This window comes from Talpa occidentalis, unplaced genomic scaffold, assembly GCF_014898055.3.
Source record: "Talpa occidentalis isolate TD23 unplaced genomic scaffold, MPIMG_talOcc4v2.1 talOcc4.10, whole genome shotgun sequence".
NCBI lineage: Eukaryota > Metazoa > Chordata > Mammalia > Eulipotyphla > Talpidae > Talpa > Talpa occidentalis.
Window position 1 is genome coordinate 80,775,466 of NW_023600993.1, and position 21,430 is coordinate 80,796,895.

General features: G+C 37.6%; 1 long non-coding RNA gene across 1 annotated transcript in view; it reads left to right on the plus strand.

Moving 5' to 3' along the window:
• Positions 1-21,430, plus strand: part of LOC129145988 (uncharacterized) — a 60,430-nt gene that overhangs the window by 17,995 nt on the left and 21,005 nt on the right. The gene's annotated exons all lie outside the window — the stretch shown is intronic.

Sequence of the window (21,430 nt, forward strand, 5' to 3'; positions counted from 1 at the left end):
CATTAAAAATTGAAATTTATATTGGGTTATTGATCATAATGAAAATAAAGCCAGGAATTATATGCACAAAGAGAAAGCAGCAGGTCAAAAAGAATAGAGAAACATTGATTTTGTTTAAAATTTTTTTTCAAGAATAATGATTTAATGGCCAGCATGAGTCAAGAGATTTTAATCCTATACAAAATCAGTTAGCAATGGGTAGAATAATTTCATTACTTAAAGCACAGAATTATTTATAATCTTTTAATTTATTTATAATCTTTAAATTTATAACAACACTTGAACCATTTCTAATGATGAATCCATAAAGACATCACTGAAGGCTACATTGTGGGGTGTTCTGCCTGTACTGTCTTCTATGTATGTTATGGTTTCAGGTCTTACAACTATATCTTTTATCCATTTTGGATTAATTTTTGTATATAGTATGAGACAGTGATTTAATTTCATTTCTTTGCTTGTGGCTGTTAAGTTTTCCCATCACTATTTCTTTAATTGACTTTCCTTTCACCAGTGTATATCTTGGTTCCTTTGTCATAGAGTAACTGTCCATAAATCAGTGTGTTAGTTTATTTCTGGGCTCTTAATTATATTCCATTGATTTATGTGCCTGTTTTTCTCTCAATACCAAATTGTTTTGATTATTGTATCATTTTATTATTGATTGCATAGAGGGCAGTGTGGCAGAGTATACAATTTAGAATGTGCTTTATTCAAAAAGTTGTTTGAACTAGGTACTCATATTGCCATTTCATGTATGAAAATGTTCAGGCAGAAAAATTAATTTGCCTTAGGTCACACAGAATATAAGTGGAAATACCAGCATTAAAACCAGACATTTTGTTCCAAAGTTGTTACATTTGATCACTTTTTATTACTTCCACTTCCAACTTTGTGCATGAAAATACTAAGGTTCTGGTGTTAAGGAATGCATTGAAAGTTACACGGATGGGGATCTGAACTCAGGCACTAGGGCTCCAGGGATAAGAACCAATTAAGGCTCTTAAAGTACACTTTAAGTGTCACTGTTTCAGTAGGAGAATTTAAACCCAGTTGTCTAGTCATAATTAATCATGTAATACAAAGTAAATAAAAGTGTATAATAGATTTATCTAAAATTACATATCTATATGTAAAAAATGTATTTGATGCAATATATGGCATTCAGGTATAAAACTGGGTGCACCCACCAAATAACAACCCACAATTTTAATTTATCTTGGGTAAAATAAATAGGTGAGTTTGTTCTAATCAGAATTTGACAAAATATGACTTCAGCTGGGACAGGAAGTATTCTGTTTTTCCTCTCCTATCTCCATCTTGATTTACTCTCCAAATTATTACCCCCCACCTCCTTGCCCTTATTACTGTATAGCCTTGATTTTTTTTAAAAGGTAGTACAGAATTTCTGAAAGGAGTTCTATTGTAGTTTCAAGGAAGGAAAATATCTCATATGTTTTAATCTTTGCAAATCATTCAAGCATTATTTAGGAAGTAAATAAGCTATAAATTAAAGCCACTAAATTAAGCATATAATCATGAATTTTATAAATTCATAAATTTAAATGAGAATCTATGATTAATATTTACACTAAGTATAATCACACATCCAATTTATTAAAAATTTCAAGTTTAATTATAGATAAAATTTTGTCGTTTGGCAAATAGCATAATAATCTGTTTCATAAAAATTCAACTCTTGAAAGTATGGCTCTGTAAATCATTTTGGAGAAATTCCAGGACAGTGGGAGTAACCAGTATTAGTTCTTTTGGCAGCATTCAAAGGCAGACATAAGGTGGCATGACAAAGACAAGGGTGATTCAGTCTGCTATTGAATACATACTATGTTAAATAAGGCTGGCCACCCTTTTGTTTAAAGTATATTAAAAGCCACCCTTCTATTATCAGTACTAGTTATATGATGATAATATCACTTTTAGGAAATGTGACACAATTGTTTTTGTTTAATAAAATTAATACTTTCTATGGCTTTTTAGCCCATTGTTTATGTTCTCAAAGAATAGCCTTGAAATTATCTAGTAATGACCAGTATAATTTTATGATCTTTAGCTACAATTTCTCAGAAAATCTTAGAATATTATGTCCATTGTGACATTTTGGTTTTCCCAGTTTCTGACACAGGGACTCAATAATATTTAATTTGACACACATCAAGAAAACACATCCTGAGCAAACACTCCATGCTGTGTCCTATAAAAAAGTGTACCTTTTCCTGAGGCTGGGGGTCTCGTTTTATTTGGAGCAGCATTAAGGATGTCTGGAGGCCACTAGTAGGCAGGATGTATTCTCATAGCAAAGCTGATCTAATTCAATATGAATCCTGAAACAGAGGAACACTGTTCAAAATATTATCTGCCATTTTTAAGTTCTTAAAAGTTTAGATTGTCACCTACTTCAATTACTTGAAAAGCTTCATAATGTACATTCTGTGGTTATATTAAGCACAGATTTGAAGCAAGTTAGAAAGGAGGAGTCAAATGGCCAACTATAGTGTCTCCCTCTGTCCTTCAAGATTTCTTTTACTCTGTTGCTTGTGGAACTGCTAAGACAGTGAGCAGAAATTATGGGAAGGTGATGGAGGGGTATGTGAGAGAAGGAAATGGAGAAACCATCCCCCATTGATACAAGTTGCAAGCAGAAGACAAAATAGATGCCTGAATGCAACTGAATGTCTATTTGAAGAAGGCAAAAATTATGACAATCAGACTATGCTATGCATTAGAACACTCAACTGTTTTCTATTTAAATGGACAAGGAATTTTTAATTAGTGATTTTATTTTTATGAAAGGAATGCTGCATTATAAAATTATATAAGTTTCAGGTGTGCATCAATAAAAATCAACATGTGTGTAAACTACATTAACTTCAGCACTAAAAGTCTGATTCAATCTGCTATGTCTCCTACTATCCAAAATAATCATCTCCTTCCCTTCTCCCACTAATGGTTCTATAATCTAAAAGTTTGTTTTCACTTTATTTAGTTCATTTTTTTTGTTTTGTTTGTTCATTCTATATAGTGCATATACTTGAAATCATCTGGTATTCACCTTTCTCTGACTTATTTTTACTAAATGTAATACCATTTAGGCCTATGCATGTTGCAAATGGCAGGATTTTGTATTCTTTATTTATAGCTAAGTAATATTCTATTGTGTGGCTATACTGTGCCATCTCTATCCACTTGTCTGGGTGCACTTATGTTGTTTCCATGTGGGTTCATAGCTCTTCAAATTAATATTTTATTTTGGTAAATGCCCAGAAAAGGGAATACTGGATGTGGAATTTCTATTTTCATTTTTTTTCAGGAATCTCCATAGTCCTTTCCATAATGGATGCACCAGTTTATGTTTCTTGTCAACAGAATACAAGGGTATCTTTCTCTCCACAATTTTCCAACTTGTTTCTTAACTTTGGGATAATAACCATTCTTACAAGTATAAGGTGATTTCTCATTGTTGTTTTGATTTGCATTTCCTTAGTAATAAGAGATGATGAACATCTTTTATTGAGTTTTGTTCATGGGATTTTTTTATTTTTTTAAAGATTTATTTATTTTTATACAAGAGCTGGGGTACAGGCTAGATGTGCAGGAGGGTGAGAGGATTCACCAGTGACAGAGTGGGAAACAACAGGCAGACTGACGAAATACACTGCTGAGGGGAGCAGTGGGCATGGCAGGAGAGGTCTGCTATGCCATGTGGGATTCTCGCCGGCTGGTGGGGATTGAATCTGCGTTGCAGAGGCTGCAGACAGCTCCACAGCGTGGCGCTCAACCCTCTGCACCACCGGGGAGGCCCTCTTGAGATTTTTTAAGATACATGCATATGGACATGTGTACACCCACATATATGATGGATGTATTGGAATAAAACAGACACATTAATCAATGGAATGGAATCGAGAGCTCAGGAATAAAATGAAAAGAAACCCTATTGAAAGGGAGAATGTTATTGGTGATTTTAGCTTCCTATTTTCCCAGGCTGAGGTAGATCAGGTTGGGTACTAAGAGAAAAAGAAGAAAAATCTATACAATGTTTATTAGAGGAAATTAAAATATCTCAGCTTGATCTGTCACTGAGTTGAGACTGATCAGTCAAATATCTGTTCACAAGGCGTTTATTTAATTTAACTTCCATTTAAAGAATTGAGGAAAGATGACATTTCCTTCTAACTAATTCAGGAAAATCCCAAGAATTGGGGTGAGGTAATCATTGTATCTTAAAATGTGGGCGTTATCCTATGGCTTCCTTTTTTGCCTGATGTTCCTTCACAAACTCAGCCTTCCTGGGGACAACACATTTTATTTTTGCCTTCAGTCGAGCTGCTCCTGAAAACTGTCATTTTGCCTTCCTTAATACAAAGTGAAACCTGTCAGGCTCATGTCTGTGCCTTTGGCACTCGCTCTACTTCCTGTTTTGGATGTCCTTTCCCAGGTTTTCAGTTCTTTTCTCATTACCTTTTCTAATTTGTTTTTATTCTGAACTGAGAAAAATGCCCTCTTGGGAAATGAGCCATGTCCCTTCACGCTTTATTCTGTTACACTGGACTTTTCTTTCTTCTGTGATGCTTTTTGCCCTCATCTTGGATCATCTTAACCCTTACTCATAATCTAGACTCTGTTGACTGGAAATCTCCCAGGAACCCTCCCAAACACCCCATAGCATCATGAACTGCTCCCTCTTAGCTTTCACCACTTACAGCTTGGAATTACACTTACAGCTGTATGATTGATTAAGCATCATGCACCATTCTAATGAAGATCTCATTTCTGATCTCCCTCCCACCATAGTCCCCATCCCAGTTTTTTCCCCCATTAGGCCAAGGTCACTGACAGCATTATATTAGGGGTAGGGAGATAGGCTACATGAGACAAGAGGCAAGAAAACTCCTCAAGATAACACTGACAATGTTTAGAGTTTCTAGGAGTGATGGGAACCCATGGGAAAGTGGTAGAATAGTAAGTCAGGTAAGCCCAGGTGGTTGACTCAAGTCTTCCAAGGTTCCTCAGAATACAGAACTTGTACATTGCCCAAGTGTATTTCTTATTTGGGAGCTAAAAGGAATATACAAACCTGGATGGTAAGTCATTCAGTTGTAACTAGGGAGTCAGGGTGATGACCAAGACTGACCTGAAAGTCCTGTGTGAATGTTACTCTAAAAGTATACTTAACCTGATCATAGAGTAATTATCCATCCTGTGTTCTCGCAAACTCTTCAAATACACAGAAAATATACTGATTCTTTATCTTCTTAATTTGTTATATTTTATTTAGCATGTTTGAATTATTGTTATTGTGCAAAAGTATGAGATCAACCCTCTTAATAAACTTTAAATATATAATAGAGCATTGTGAAGCCTAGTCTTGCTTTTATACAGTGCATCTTCAGAATTTACTCATTTTGTGGGATTGAAACTATGTGCCCATTGAATGGTCACTTCCTGCTTCCCACTCTCTTAGTCCTTGGCATCTAGGATTCTATGCTGTTTCTATGAGCATTAGTAATTTAGATTCCTCTGATAAATGTGATCATTCAGTATTAGTTCTTCTGTCAAATGATTTGTTGTTCTGTCAATTTGTTCTTCTATCTTCTGGCTTATTTCACATAGCATAAGGTCCTCCAGGGTCACTCAGGTTGTATATGGTAGGAACGTAAAATGGTACAGTAGTTATGGAACACAGAATGGGAGTTCCTCAAAAAATTAAACATAGAATTAGCAGCATGACCCAGAAATTCCACTTCTAGCTATATACCTAAAATAATTGATTTTGAAGAGCTAGCTGCACTTTTATATTCATTAAATATTATTTAAAATAGCCAAGACAGAAAAAAAACAACCTAAATGTTCATCAGTGAATGAATGAATAGAATAAAATGTTGATACATACATTATTCAACCCTTAAAAATGAAGCAAATTTCCCTAATATTTGATTTTGAACACATTTTCAATAAGAATTGATTGAGACTTAAATTCCTGTAAGGGTCTCCCCAGTGGTGCAGTGGGTTGAGCGCAGCACTGTGAAGCTGTCCACAGCCTCTGCAGCACGGGTTAGATTCCGGCTGGCCAGGGAGATTCCCACATGGTGCTGCAGACCTCTCCTGCCTTGCCTGCTGCTCCCCTCAGCAGTGTCCTCGGTCCGTCTGCCTGTTCTGCTCCCTGCTCTATCTCTGGTGAATCCTCTCACCCTCCCGCACCTCTGCTCTGTATCCCAGTTCTTGTATAAATAAATAAATCTTAAAAAAAAATTCCTATAAGATGTGGTCCTTGGCATCTATGCATTGACATAGTATACACTTGGAAATTTTCCAGGAGGATTATAATTGATTGCTCAGGGAAAAGTAGAAATGCTTTGAGCGTTTGGAAGAGAACTTTAGAAGATAGTGTTGTGTCTAGTAATCTCTAAAGGAAAGAGATAGTGTGGAGAAAATGCATAAGTTTTTAGTATATTCATTTGAGTATTAGTAAGAGCTTCAACTTAGGTAACATAAAAAAAGAAACATGAGAGGGGAGAGTTAGAAATAAAACCTGGGAAGCTGCATTAGGGGAATAGACTATAAAATCTGTCAATTAGGTATAGAGGAGAATCATTGATATCTTTTAGTAGAGGGATACTGTGTTAAGAAATCATCTGCAGGAAGAGTAATTGAGAGTTCCAGATTAGTACGAAAGGGTCTTCAATAAGAGGTCCTGGAAATTAGGAAAAAGAAAGTGAGGGTCTGAGTACGAATAGTGGTAATAGATTTTTAAAGCCACATTTTACAAGGGAGAAACCTAAGGAACTACCTGTGCTCCTCAAACCTGAGCTGATAATCAGTGATAAACCCACAACTCATTCTACACTGAACAGTCAAGGTGGTCTTTTTAAAATGAAAACCATTTATGAAGCATATACACTGAGCTATGAACAGTGGGCACAGTAATCCCCTAGGCAAGCTCTCTCCCAAACCCTCAACATAATGATTTCCTGTCAGTACAATGAAGAGCAAAAGCAAAATACTTAATTAAAATCTTAATTTCAAGGGCCAGTCCTTAAAAAGATTGGATGCAAACTTTCCATTGTTGTATTTTTTATATATCTTTGTATATTTTATACACACATGACTTTAAAGTATAGTCTGTGATAATACAATACATGATTTGAAATGCATTCTGTTAAACATTATTTGGATCATTAAAACAGACAATCCCAGAAGAGGAAACATGTTTGTTTTTTCTGTAGTAACTGGGGATTTAACACATTGGGAGAAATAGTGGAAAAGCTCTGGAAGACAAGTGTACATTGTGACATTCACAGGATGTTCCCACTTTCTACTCAACTAAGCTATGTACCTGTGTGTGCAGATTCCAAAGCTGTTACATGAAGGTTTTGTGCTTGCACTGACTGATCCTTGCCTAGCAATAAGTAGACTTCCATTTTCTTTTGTTGAATGAATTAATGGTCAGTAGAGACATAATGTATTTTGAGAAAGGGAGAAGTATTGTTAGGCACACAATTGTGGTTTTTGAGATATAATAAAGGAAAACCAGGAGCTCAACAAAGAAACTAAAGACAAAATGTGGCAAGGATAATTTTGACAAGAAAATTTGACAATTTAACTTTGCAACTTACCTTGTTGAAACTTTTTTTATTTTTATGTATTTATGCATACAGGAACTATGGTGTAGGCCAGAGGTACAGGGGGTGAGAGGACTCACCAGAGACAGAGTGGGGAACAGAACAGGCGGATCTACTGAAATACACTGCTGAAGGGAGCAGCGAGGAAGACAGGAGAGGTCTTCTGCACCATATGTGGGTCATCTCCGTGGTTGGGGATTGAACTCATGCCACAGTGGCTTATGATAGCTTGATAGCACTGAGACTTTAACCCCTGGGCCACCAGGGAGGCCTCTTGTTGAAACTTCTTTATCATTATCACCTATGAATATTGAGGCTATATTAACTATTTGGATGTCAAGAGGATGGGCCATAGATTCTGGCATATTTGGTTTGGAGTCTAGTCTTTGCGGGTTACTGGCTATGGGGTCATTAAAAAGCTTCACTGCTCTGTGTCACTGATTCCTGACCACTAAATGGGGTCAAAGGTTATCTTTTTTTATTTTTTTGAAGTGTTAGAACAGATTGATTTATTGAACATTTATGGAGAATTTCTTTTTTTATTTAAATTTTATTTTTATATTCCCTGTACAATTACAGCCCCCTTATTTTGACCCCAATCCCTCCTTTCCCCACCCTCCACCCCCCATAGAGTGTCTCTGGTTCATAGTTTTTTGTTGATTTTGATATTTTCTTTCTTATAGTTATTCTTTTTCCTGGTCCCTTATTTAAGTTTTCTAGATTCCTGCTATGAGTGAGACCATCCGGTATTTTTCTTTTTCTTTCTGGCTTATTTTGCTGAGCATGAACCCTTCTAGCTCCATCCATGTTGCTGCAAATTGCATGTGTTTATCTTTTTTGAATGCTGAGTAATATTCCATGGTGTATATGTACCACATCTTCTTGATCCAGTCATCTATTTTTGGGCATTTGGGCTGTTTCCAAAGCTTAGCTATTGTAAATAGTGCTGCTATAAACATGGGGGTGCAGGTGTTCTTTGGAATTGATGTTTCTGTGTCCTTTGGGTAAATACCTAGGAGTGGAATTGCTGGATCATATGGAAGCTCTATGTTTAGTAGGTCCAGGAATCTCCACACAGCTCTCCATAGTGGTTGGACCAGTTTGCATTCCCACCAACAGTGCAGGAGAGTTCCTTTTTCTCCACACCCTCGCCAACATTTGTTGTTGCTAGTTTTTTTAATATGTGCCATTCTCACTGCTGTAAGATGGTATCTCATGGTAGTTTTGATTTGCATTTCCCTGATTACAAGTGATGTTGAACATTTTTTCATATGCCTGTTGGCCATTTGCATTTCCTCTTCAGAGAAGTTTCTTTTTAGCTCTTCTGCCCATTTTTTGACAGGATTATTTTCTTTGTTTTTGTTGAGTCTCATCAGCTCTTTGCAGATTTTTGTGATCAGTCCTTTATCATTAGTGTTGTGTGCAAAAATGTTCTCCCAGTCGGTGGGGTTTCTCTCAAAGGTTATCTTACAACATTACAGAAACACATGAAAAAATACTTGTAATGCAAACTTGGCATACAGGAAGTTCTCATTAAATTTGGGTATTTTTATCATTATATATTATAACAACACTACGTATTAGGCATTGATTTGATCAAGTCAGAAAGCAAAGAATCTCTTATAGAAGTATATAATTGAGAATAACAGTCACATATACTCAGTTTTTAAGAATTTTCTGAATAATAATCTATATCCAATGCAATGCAGAACATTACTAAATTTCAAGAATCCCAACATAAACAAATACCTGGTTTTTCTTTCTAGTTACCATGGAATTTTCAAATGTTTCACCTAGAGATGTCTTAACAATCATAAAACCTAGTTCTTACCCTCGACCAAATAACTCCCATCTCTGGGGTTGGGGTTGGGGCCAAAACATCCATCTATTTTTGAAACACTCCAGGTGATTCCAATGTTCATATTAATGTAGAAACCACTACTCTACTATATATGCGGTCCTTTGCTGGCATTTAGTATCCTTATTTGTAAAATGCAGGCAATAGCACATTTATAAAAAGATGAGAGTTTAGAATAAAAATCTGTAAGCAAACTTCTAAATATAACTCTTGGTTCAATGAAAAATAATTTAATTCTGAAACTTTAATTTTCTTTAATAGATATGTTAAATGATTTGGGGTTAAAAATGTTAAGTGATTTAGACAGGGCTGAGTTTTATATATTCTAAGTTCAACTATTTTATATTCTCTTTTAGCCTTCAATCAGTGAGAAATGTAAGTGTCAAAATCATATGGAAATTTCTGAAATTGAAATATTTTTTCACATGTACTTTTGTTACTAAGGACAGTGAAAATGTTTGTCAACTTTGAAAAGTTAGCCCTCTTCAAAGAAAAATCTCATCAACCAGCACACTATACTCTATTAATGCCAACGTTCTGAATAATGTTTTTGCTAAAAGTATCACCAAATCAGTGACAGTAAGAGTCTCGAGATTTTTTTTTAAATGTGGTTTGTGGCTACTGGTAGTGCCCCACAAAGCCACAAATGTCTCGAACTGTAGTTGCTTTTTTTTTTTTTCCCTTAAAGATCTACCCACAAAACTGGTTAAAGGGCATTTAAAAATTAGCAGGCACTGTTACTTTTCTAAATGGGGGAATCCATCATTGTTTTCTTAACATCTATGTGTTTAATCCAGTTTTATGACCCATGACAGAAGAGGATGTGGGATAGCAAAGACAGACCACCTAGCACCTAAAGGAAATGCTGTTTTGTGGGTGATGTTAAAGATTTAGGACAATAACATCTTTAAATCTTCTGTAGAAGAACCTAAGACTAACAAACTATCTTCTGGATATAATTTCCTACGTAAATTACTGTTAACACTCCAAGAATCACTTCTGTATTTTTGTTATTTAAATAGATTTGTATCCAATCAAAATCAAATGAAACTACCCTTAACACATTATGCCTACAATATATTTTATAGAAATGAATTAGAGTCACAATTCATTTTTGATGTGGTACATCTTAAAATATCTTTTCACCAAATATTTTCAGATGTGTTAAAGGCACCGTAGGAAAGGGAACCACTAAAAGGAACTCTTTTGTATTTGACAAGATAAATAAGCTGTTGATGGATTTGGGTTAAGTTGTCAATAGATTTCAAGGTGGCATTTTTTTCTATTGGAGTATCTTACAGGTTCAGTAAATACAGATTCTAAAACTCAATCTGGGTTTGGTTGAGAAATTTAGATTCCTTTACTGGTGGGCATTTTATTGTAAGCATTAGCTTTCCATGAAATTAGAGTAAAACTATTTAAAAGGGAATTTTAATGTCTAGCATGGGTGTAGGCAGTTCTTGAGACTGAGACATGTTTTAACATTTTCAGTGGTATAAGCTTTCTCCTACCACATCAATATTAGCTTTAACATGCAGATGGAGGCCAGTACTGGAAATAGATTGTGCCTTTCCATGTAGAGCGAGCACACTTAAGAATGCCACCCCTTACCCCAAACACTTTCCTTGTAACAACCAGCAACAACTCTTATTACTGCAATGTCTCCTTTGAAAGCAATATTTTGTCATCTCGAGGAAGAAAATACTTTCCCATCCTTATGGGACAACAATTACCTAGGAATGGTGCACTGCAGGAAATGGAGTTGGGCGTGTGGGAACTGCAGACCTGGGCTGCTGGGTCAGCAGAAATTCCCCCAGAAACTAGGCTCTCAGAAAAATCTTTCTTATTTATAGATTTTTCTCCTCTTCCTTTTTTTTTTATACTGGACATTCTTTGACCAGGTTATTCTTTATGTTCTCATCTCATTGCATAGTCATGGTGGGGCTCGTTTTTCAGACAATGTGGGATGATGTTCAAGACTTGACACATAATCAACAGTAAGGCTGGCGCCCTGGCCAACAGAGTGGAAATATTCACTTTGAAAAGGAATATCATAAACCAGAGTATGAGAATTACATTCAAGCCCACATCTATAAAACACAACCTGTGCCCTCAAAGCTGACATTTGACCTGTAATACTTGCGTATGAGAAATTATTTTCTGTTGCCCAAAAGTGTGTTGCAGAAATTGAGCTGAGAATTGGTGAGCCTCCTCACTCATGGGTACATTTTCAGAAAGCTGTACTTCACTCTGAGTTCAGTTTCATTTCTTCCCACTGGTCAAGCTTAAAAGCAAGAAATTTAGATCTAAAAGAAGTATAAGATATGCCCTGTGACATTTATCTTCATTCTAAGAGTTGACTTAATGTAATTGTCCTCCACTTCCAGATGGCATTGAAGCCAAACATACTGACTCCTCTCTTTATCATTCTTTGTAGTTTTCTTGTTCACCACTTAAAATATGTTAAATATTGATTTCTTGGAGAGGAAACTCAGAGCTTTTATTTTTATCCTACTTTTGCCTTTTATTAGCATTCAAAATGGAAGCAGGGCACATTTTAGAATTAGACTAAGTTAAATAATGGGGAGCTAAAGTCAACTGTATGATTAAGTTTTAATTAAATTTGTAGACTTGTCATGTGTCCCTTGTGTCATTGTGGCACGAGGGGAATAAAAATGCCTGGGGAACTGATAAATTTGAGTTGAAGGGGTTTTTTCATTAGATATGTCTTGAATAATTTTATGTATCTAAATAATTCCCAATTTTCTATTGTGTGAAAGAAATAATCCTTACCTACTGGAGAACTCTTTTGAGAGCATTAGATAGCAAGTCCTAGAATGCTATAATTACCTTCAATATTGATTATTTCAATTTTGATGAGAAGAAAAAATATCCTGCTGATGTTGAGTGAGTTATTCCAGGACCCGATTTCTTTATCTGTTGCTTAAATTCTCAGTTTTCAAGAACCTGCCTACAACTTTAAGTGGAGGCTTGGTGAGACATATGGCTCACAGACATATGGCTTAGTATCGTTATATAAGTGGAGGAGAACGTGAATATCATTAAAAATGGAGATGTAAATTTTGCTGCTTTCTGGTGTTACAAATGATGATGTATACGCAGAATATACTATGCAAGTGTCTAACTGTGGTGATGTACCTAGTAATGGAGTGGCCTGCCCAGGTGCTTTTAACCTCATCACCATGGGTCATGGTGGGCCAGCTTCCCACTGCCTTAGGACTGCTTCTGGTGGGCTCTGAGCACGGTGTGTCAGCAGCAGGAACTGTGGTCCTGATGTGCTGGAAAAAATGGGAATTGGTGAGTATAGACACTAGCTCTTGTATCCATTGGATGAACTACTTCTAATGGCCATGTTTTGTTCTATCCCCTGGTTCCCTGACAGCTGGATGAAGCTCATTATCTGCTTGACAATCCATCCTTTATCTGCTGTCCTCCCTTCTCTGTGTCACCTCCCCCCTTTTGTTGTATCCTGGGATCACCTTCCATTGAAATCCTGATCTGAAAGTCTGCTTCTGGGGTACCCAAACAGACAAGAGATTTCCACTGACCCTCAAGATCCTGTTTAAATCCTGCTATGCCTCTCTGCATGTTTGTTTACTTCCTTCCAGCCCCAACAATGTATTTTATTCCCTCAAGTACACTCAGCCCCTTCCTCTCTCATGCCCTTTGCTCATGCTGCTTTCCCTGCTGGGCCACATTCACAGCAGTTAATGACTACTCATTTTTCTGATATCAGTTCAAAAATCCATTTTTAAGGGAAACTTCCCTTGCCATTCCAGTCTAGACTGGGTTCCACTTATATATACTTCTTAGACTTTAATCTTAATTGCACTTATTATAGTTAGTAATTATATACATGTGGGAATATTTGATGTCTGTGTTCCTAAAGGGAATGTAAAACTCTAAGAGGACAAGGTTCATTTCCATTGTACTCACTGATTTTTCTTAATTTCTGGGGGAGTGCTTGTTGACTGTTAATTGAACAAGTTTTATAACCAGTAAGGTGTGTGTAAAATTGTATTTATTTAATTTTAATATAACTTCTAGCAACCCTTCCCATTAGAGCAAAAGACTTTTTTGATTTCTTTTATATCCACGGTGGTAGAAGTAGACATCTATAGTCTAGAGTCAACTGGGCAGGCATTTTGTAGAGCTAAAAACTCTTAAAGCAGCTAGTATGGACAGGTGGCAGGCAGGTGTGAAGGAAGTGACCTAGAAAAGTGTTGCTAGTGAAAGCTCAAGACTGAGTCAGCTATGGGGAGGCCTGGGTCTAGGTTTTAGTGCTTAAATTAAAATCCCTTTTGTTTTGTTCACTCCCTTCAGATGATTTCCTTTAGGGGTTCAGTTTCTTTTAATGACTCCCACCCCAGGATTGCTCAGTACACATTTTAATCCATGTATTAGACTTGACCTATGTCAGAATTGTGTTATCCTAGAGTTCCCTTGACCATGGACCCTTCCCTGGTATGATTCATTCTATAGGAACAGACTATGTTTAATTCAAATTATTTTAAAAACCAAAAAAATATTTATATGATATTGTTCTAATAGTCTGGTGGAATATCAAAATCTTACATTTAATTATTCAGCCTCAAATGTAAATAAAAATGTATCATAAATGGAAAACTGTCTTGAAAATTTCCCCAAATTCTATGAAGGTAGTATTTAGATATGCTTAGAATAGAAAAAGTATAGGGTCTCCCCTGGTAGCGCAGTGTTTGAGTGCTGGGCTGTGAAGCTGCCAGCAACCTCTGCAGTGCCAGTTCGAACCCTGGCTGCCGGCGAGGGTCCCACATGGCACAGCAGACCTCTCCTGTTGTGCCCGCTGCTCCCCTCAGCAGTGCGTTTCATCGGTCTGCCTGTTCTGTTCCCTGCTCTGGCTCTGGTGAATTCTCTCACCCTCCTGCACTTCTGACTGTACCCAGTGCTTGTATAAATAAATCAATAAATCTTAAAAAAAAAATAGAAAAAGGATAGTTTCCAACAGTTCAACCTTCTAGAACCCTGCCTAGGACAGCTTTTTGTGAACCATGCAAATGAGAAACAGTGGCTCTTTCCCTCATAACCTCCCTAAAGTTAAATTTGTATGGGAAAGACTCCTTAGACTTTGGGATGACACATCAACCCTCATTGTGCCTGATGCCAGAAATCTCCAGATACCTGAAGCAGAATAACAAGATTTATTCTTATTTTTCTATTTCACTTGAACAGTGACCTCACTCTCGACTTGGTTTCTTGTGTGTTGACATAATCCTTGTGCTCAGAACAGTTGTCTGTGATCAGCTGCATCTATTAAGGGAATCACTCCCTGAGCGTGGTAGTCAGAAGTGCTGGAGAAGTTTACAATGAGCCCATGGGGAAGGACTCAGATGCACATATGAAATTATAATAATATCAGTGGAGAGGATACCTGTTGGTTATGTTTTCTTTTTCATTTTTTCCTCTTTTTGTCTTAGAGCAAAAGGAACCTTAGGGGAACTGAACACCTGGTGAAATGGTTTGCTCAAATTCATTTAGCAATTTTTTTTTTCATTCCTGTAGGGGAATTAGGAGAGTGCTAAAGGTTTTAAAGAATTCAGATGAAAAGCCATCTGTTCCCTGGGCTTTGTTCAATCTCAATTTAAGGATGGCTTTGGAGATTTCCTATTCCCTAATTAATTCCTCTAGATGAGCTTGTGGGGTTGGCTCAATTTATTTTTTAAAAGATGGAAAAAAATGCTCCCATCAATTAGTCCTTTGTTATGTTGTGACTGAGATGGAAATAGCTTTTTGCCAAATGGAGCGAGGAGCTGAGAGATGCCTGTGTTTGCCATGGCCAGGTGTCCTTTGTCATTAGGCCTGGCTTTGATGTAAGTACCATTCTCTGGGCCTTTCAGATAATTGGTGAGAAAGCACCCGGCCTTGCAGGAATCTGAGTAATATTTAGCCTAAAGCACAAAGGCAGGGAAACCAAAGCATTGAATAGGAGTCATATTTTTAATAGCCTAATTGTTCCAACAACAGTTTTTTATATAACCATGGGCAATGCCTTTTAGTTGAAGGCTCCCCGAACACTGTTTTCTAGGACTGAGTTTTCTTTGCATATAAGCCCTAGGGAACCAGCTAGAGGGTTAAGTTGGGGAGAATGAAGGGAAAGGCATTGGACGAGAAAGAAGGAATGGTTAGATGTAAAAACAGAGGTAAGAGAGGAGATATGAGAACGAAGAGCCTCTTTAATATATAGACAATGCACTTGGCAAAATGTGGGGAAAAAAATCTGCCTATTTTAATTCTGTCTGCTCATTGGTTAGAGTATCAAGCCAATGCCTTGTGCAGAAATCTCCATCTAGGACAAGATACAAAACGTTTGGGGTTCTCAGCTCCACTGGCTGCTGAGAGTGAATCCAGGCTAAGACTACTCTGAATAGCGCATTGAAAGCATTGCTTTTAAAGAAAAAATGACCTGAGAATATTATTTTTAGAATATTAACTAGTGGATTTTTATTTTCCAATATCCCTATTCCCAAGATGTATGGGTAATTCTGAATGAGACCTAAATCTGGCAAACTGAGATCATAGATCGTTTTACCATGTAGATTAAGTCTTGAGGCTTAGTGTTACAGGCAGGAAGGGGGATATGATAGAGGGGAAGTGCAACCAGACTAGGAGGGAGTTGGGAATCTGTTTTTCTACCCAGGTGGGTTGTTGGAAGGGGAGATCCTATAAGGAGGGAAAACAGTTGATCAGACCCGTGCACAATACCTATAAACTTCCATTCCAGTCTCTAATCTTGCAGGGTGTTTTTTTTCTCAGATCTGTTAAGGGAAAGAATGTACAGTTTATTATTTCCTATTTGTGGTTAAATCAGCATTGATGATGTGTTAGTGGTAGGGGTGGTGGGTGTGAAGCATGATATGGAGATAACTGGAATTTTCCACCTGTCCCATTGTGGGCAGAGCTTACTGTTGATGATAGCTAGAGAGAAGCTGTAGGTGTAGGCACAGAGACCTCTGTAATAGAGTTTCAGAGGTTGACTCCATGGCTGGGATAGGGAAGGAGTCCCAAAGGGGTATGGATTGCCAGCAAAATCAAGGAGGATCTAACTTAACAGGAAGGGCTACAGAGTAGTCAAAGGCAGTATACATCACAGTGATGCTATCCAGGTAAAGACTAAAATATGACCCATTGCCAGCAGAAATCTATGGATATCCAGACATCATAAAAGACTTTACCTCCAAAACATGCCACAAAGTTCTTTCCTGGATGTCACTGTGGGACACCTGAGCTCTCCATTGTGGGGAGGAGGTGGAATGCCAAGATGAATAAATAGGAGCGGCTGTCAAATTCAAATGGAAGGGATACACCTTTATGCTGAATTTAGGTTGACGTTTGTACATAAGATATACAGAGATTAGACCAATACAGGAAAATAATCATAAAATGCTACATTGTCTTTGCCCACTGTTACATAATACAAGAAAGTTTATGATTTTGTGCCACTGGAGCATTTCAGTGTATTGAAGAACTAAGATTGAAGAACTAAGTATTGAAGAACTAAGATTGAATATTGGTTATTTTCCCATGCTTAATAATGCTGTCATGTAGCAGAGCTATCCCCATAGATAATGTGATATTACATTGAACATTTTGGTTCTGAGCATATCTTTAATCCTCAACTCCACACAAAAATTGAAGTTTTTAGAGTTTTGGGATGCTTGAGTGAGATACTACTTGTAAAAGAATATTGAAGTATTTTAGATTGTCCTTAGTGATTCATGTCAATTTATTGATAAATACTAATTCAATCCTGGTCACTATTAATTTGAAATGCTTATTTATTGGATCTGGCATTATTAAGGGCATACCCTTATATAAATAACTACAGCATAACCAAGTAACACTTAAACACAGGCTTCCAGAGACAGTGAGTACTCCTTGGGGAAACTCACCTTCTCAGGACCAGAAGCAGACATAACTATCCCCTGGCTCCCTAATTGCACCTGTGGCAGTCATGTATGATTTGATGAAGTCTAACTTCTGGCTTCATAAGAGAGATTCTAAAGATCAAAGATGCTACAATGATGTGGCAGAAACTTAGTGCCAGCTTTCTTCTGGCAGCTCAGGTTTTGTGACTGGGCATGGAGGGAGGCAGACACTTATTTCCTGGAATCACTGGGGAGCTGGCTTCCAAGAGCCGTAATTGCAGTTGGAATACACAGTGAATTAGCAACGTTGTTTGCCACACTGGTGTTCTTGGATGATGAAGCATGGTCACCCCCACTAGAAAGTAAAGGGTTAGGGGCCGGGGGTCGGTGTCCAAGCCTTGCTGTCACCCATCACTGATTAGCTTATTACTGACCATACTGGTTTCCCAATGAGGCGTGTAGAAGGAAAATTCGTTCTATGAGAGGCCAAGCTCTAGGGGTCAGTCTTGGACAAATGCACCCTTATCTCTTGGTTATTGATTTCTCTGTTTCTAAATTTCCTTACCATAAAAATGGCACCCCTTTCCTGAACTATTGGGGAAAGTAAGTGATGCACCGTTGGTATAGTTCTTGGCATTTTATCATCATCATTTTTTTAATGATTATTCACACATTGAGGATTTGCTGGCCATATTTAGCAAAGCAAAATTTTCTTCAAGCATCAACTAGACTATGTTGATCTTTATTTTATCTCTGGAAGATCAACTTCCTTAGTAGTATATTTAGGTTCTGGATATACTGAAACTGTTTTCTCTTTGTTTCGGAGTGGGCTGCATTCCTTTTTGAAGACTAGAGATGAATCCATTCCTACATCTTTTCTAGCTTTTGCAAGTTACCTGCATTCCCTCATTTGTGTCCAGTCCTCTGTTTCCTAAGCACATCACTCCAATTTCTGAATCCATTGTCACATCACTTCCTCATCTGACCCTCCTGTCGCCCTCCTATAGAAGTCCTTGTTATTATACTGGATGTACCAAAAAAAAAAAGTCATTTTAATTAACTTGCATTTTTAAATTTTATAAAAATACCTACTTATCTGGAGATGAAATGGGAACATGAATAAAAATCTTAGTCCAAGTACTTTATAAAATGTTACTTATATATTTTATCCCAGATCCTCAACCCTTTTTCCACAAATTTTTTTTCTTACACCATTAATTATTGGACAGTATTTGATTTCTTCCCTCAGGTGTAGTCCTCCCACCTGTTCTCCCACCACCATAGCACCCATGACTCATCACCACAGTCCCCTGTGGTTTGCCTTCCACTATTGTGACTTTTCCCCTTCCCCCTTATCTCCTGGATGCCTCTAATCTATGGTCAGCTTGCAAGTTTTGTCTTTTTTCTGACCCTTTGTTTGGCTTCTCTATATTTCACATATAAGTGAAACCACATATTTGTCTTTTTCCTTCTGACTTATTTCACTTGGCACAGTCCCTTCCAGTGCCATCTATGTTGCTGCAAATGGCATGAGTTTATCTCTTTTGATCTCTGACTAGTATTCCATTGTATGTATAACCACATCTTCTGGATCCATTCATCTGTTTTGGGACATTTGGGTTGTTTCCATATCTTGGCTATTGTGCTGCAGTGAACATAGGAGTGCAGATTACCTTTGAATTAGTGATTTTTTTTTAAAGATTCATTTATTTATACAAGAACTGGGGTATGGGCCAGATGTGCAGGAGGGTGAGAGGATTCACCAGAGACAGAGTGGGGAACAGAACAGGCAGACTGACTGAAAGACACTGCTGAGGGGAGCAGCGGGCGAGACAGGAGAGGTCTGCTGCACCACGTGGGTTGCTCCCCAGCTGGCCAGGATCAAACTGGCACTGCAGAGGCTGCGGACAGCTTCATATTGCGGCGCTCAACCGCCTGCGCCACTAGGGAGGTCCCTGAATTAGTGTTTTTGTTATTAGTGTTCTTTGAGTAGATTCCTAGGAGTGGAATAGATGTGCCATATGGTAGGTCCATTTTTAGTGTTTTGAGGAACCCCCACACAGCTTTCCATAGTGGTTTGACCAGTTTTCATTCCCACCAGCAGTGTAAGAGGATTCCTTTCCTACCACATTCTCGCCAGTACTTGTTTCTTTCCTTTCTTTTCTTTTTTTTAAATATGGGTCATTCTCACAGGTGTGAGGTGGTATCTCATTGTGGTTTTGATTTGCATTTCCCTGATAATAAGTGATGATGAACATTTTTCCATATGCCTGTTGGCCATTTGCCTTTCTTCTTTGGAGAAGAAAGCTATTCTGCCCATTTTTTGATTGAGTTTTTTTGCTTTGTTTTTGTTGAGTTGTGTAGAGCGCTTTGTAGTGTACCCAGAGTTTTTTTTTAATATCATCCAGGGCAAAATTCATCACAGCAATAAGAAAATTCATATTAACTCTTCCTTTAAAACTACAGGAATTAACCTATTCCTGTCTCATTAATACAGTTTGCATAAAATTGTTAAATGTTGTACACTTTTTCTCTTTGCTCACTCTGTTTCTTAGGAATAGTGAAAGGTTTAGCAAACAAAATGGAAAATAAAAGAAAGATGGTTTAAAGGAGAGGGATTAAGAGCGGAAGAGAGAAACATTTTGGCAAATAGGGAGGGTGTATGTACTTGTTAGTGTGAATTAGACATGGGGGGAGTAGACAGCGATAAGAGGGAAAGAGTGATTATAGTTACCAACACACCCAGCTTGCCTAAGACTGAGGGGTGTGTCAGGACATGAGACACTGCGTACTAAGTGTGACGAGTTGGTCACTCTAGGTGGAATGGAAGTGGAGTGGGCCAAATTCAATAATACGAAATTGAATCAGAAGGCAATGAGTTGGTTGTTTTGGAGAGTGGATTCTGAAACTCAGACTACTGGTTGTTAAAGCATTTCTTGATACCTTACAGGCAAAAATTATGGTAAATACTTTAAGGACTTTCCATGAAAGAGGACTGGGCAGTGAGGGTGGTGCTAACTCTCCTGACTTGTGGGAAAGGATCATTCTCACTTGAGCACAAGGGCCAACCTTATGTTGGAGTGCTAGCATAACCAGGGTCAAGTGAGGTACACTCCAGTTCTGAGGGGTTAATCCCAAATCATTATTCCCTTCATGCCTCAATCCCAAGGACCAACTATAAATGGGGCAGACATGTGACAAGGCCATGGGTGACTGGCCTGCCTTCTGATTTCTGTTGCTGCTTTTGTGAAGCATAAACAGCCAAATTGACAAGTCTTTTTCCCATCCCACCATTGATTGATTTACACTTTTTTCTTTACCTTGGACATTAACATTACATTAAGCCTTGCACAGTCATTGACTTCTAAATACAGTTACGTATAAAATGGAAAATATCTCCAGAGAAGAGTTTTGGTCTTCCCTAGTCCAAGGCACAGGGGAACAGTGATGTCTGATGCACCTGAAAGCAGGGTTTTAAAAATCCTCAAATCCATCAGAGTAGGATAATTTTCAGCCGTGTTTATCTTTTCTATAAATGTTATGGTAATTTTAAAAAGGATTTTCCAAGTATGTGGTGATATCAAGTGAACAATGTGGAAAGCCTAACATTAAACCCATAGACTGATCTTGAATTCTCATTAGTGCTCAAGGCAGCCCTGCAATCTGCTTGAGCTGCTCTCATTTGCGACCACTTCCGATACATATTTTTTTTTTTCAATATTAAAAAGCTAATAGGACAGGGAAAATCCAGATTCCTTTTTCTAAGTCACTGGCCTCATGACAAACTATATTAGACATGCCCTTGTGGTGAGGGGATTAAAATATTACCAGCTTTGTTTTGAAACTGTGACAGAGTGTGTTTTTGGAATCTTTCTGAGGTGGTTTGGGCCCTCGACTTGCCTGGTAACCACAGCTTCTGGACAAATCCAACTCACAGTTTGGGAATTTCCAGTGACTATTAACAGGGGCCTTGGTATATGTAGTGCTGTCTGTTCCAGTTTGCAGGT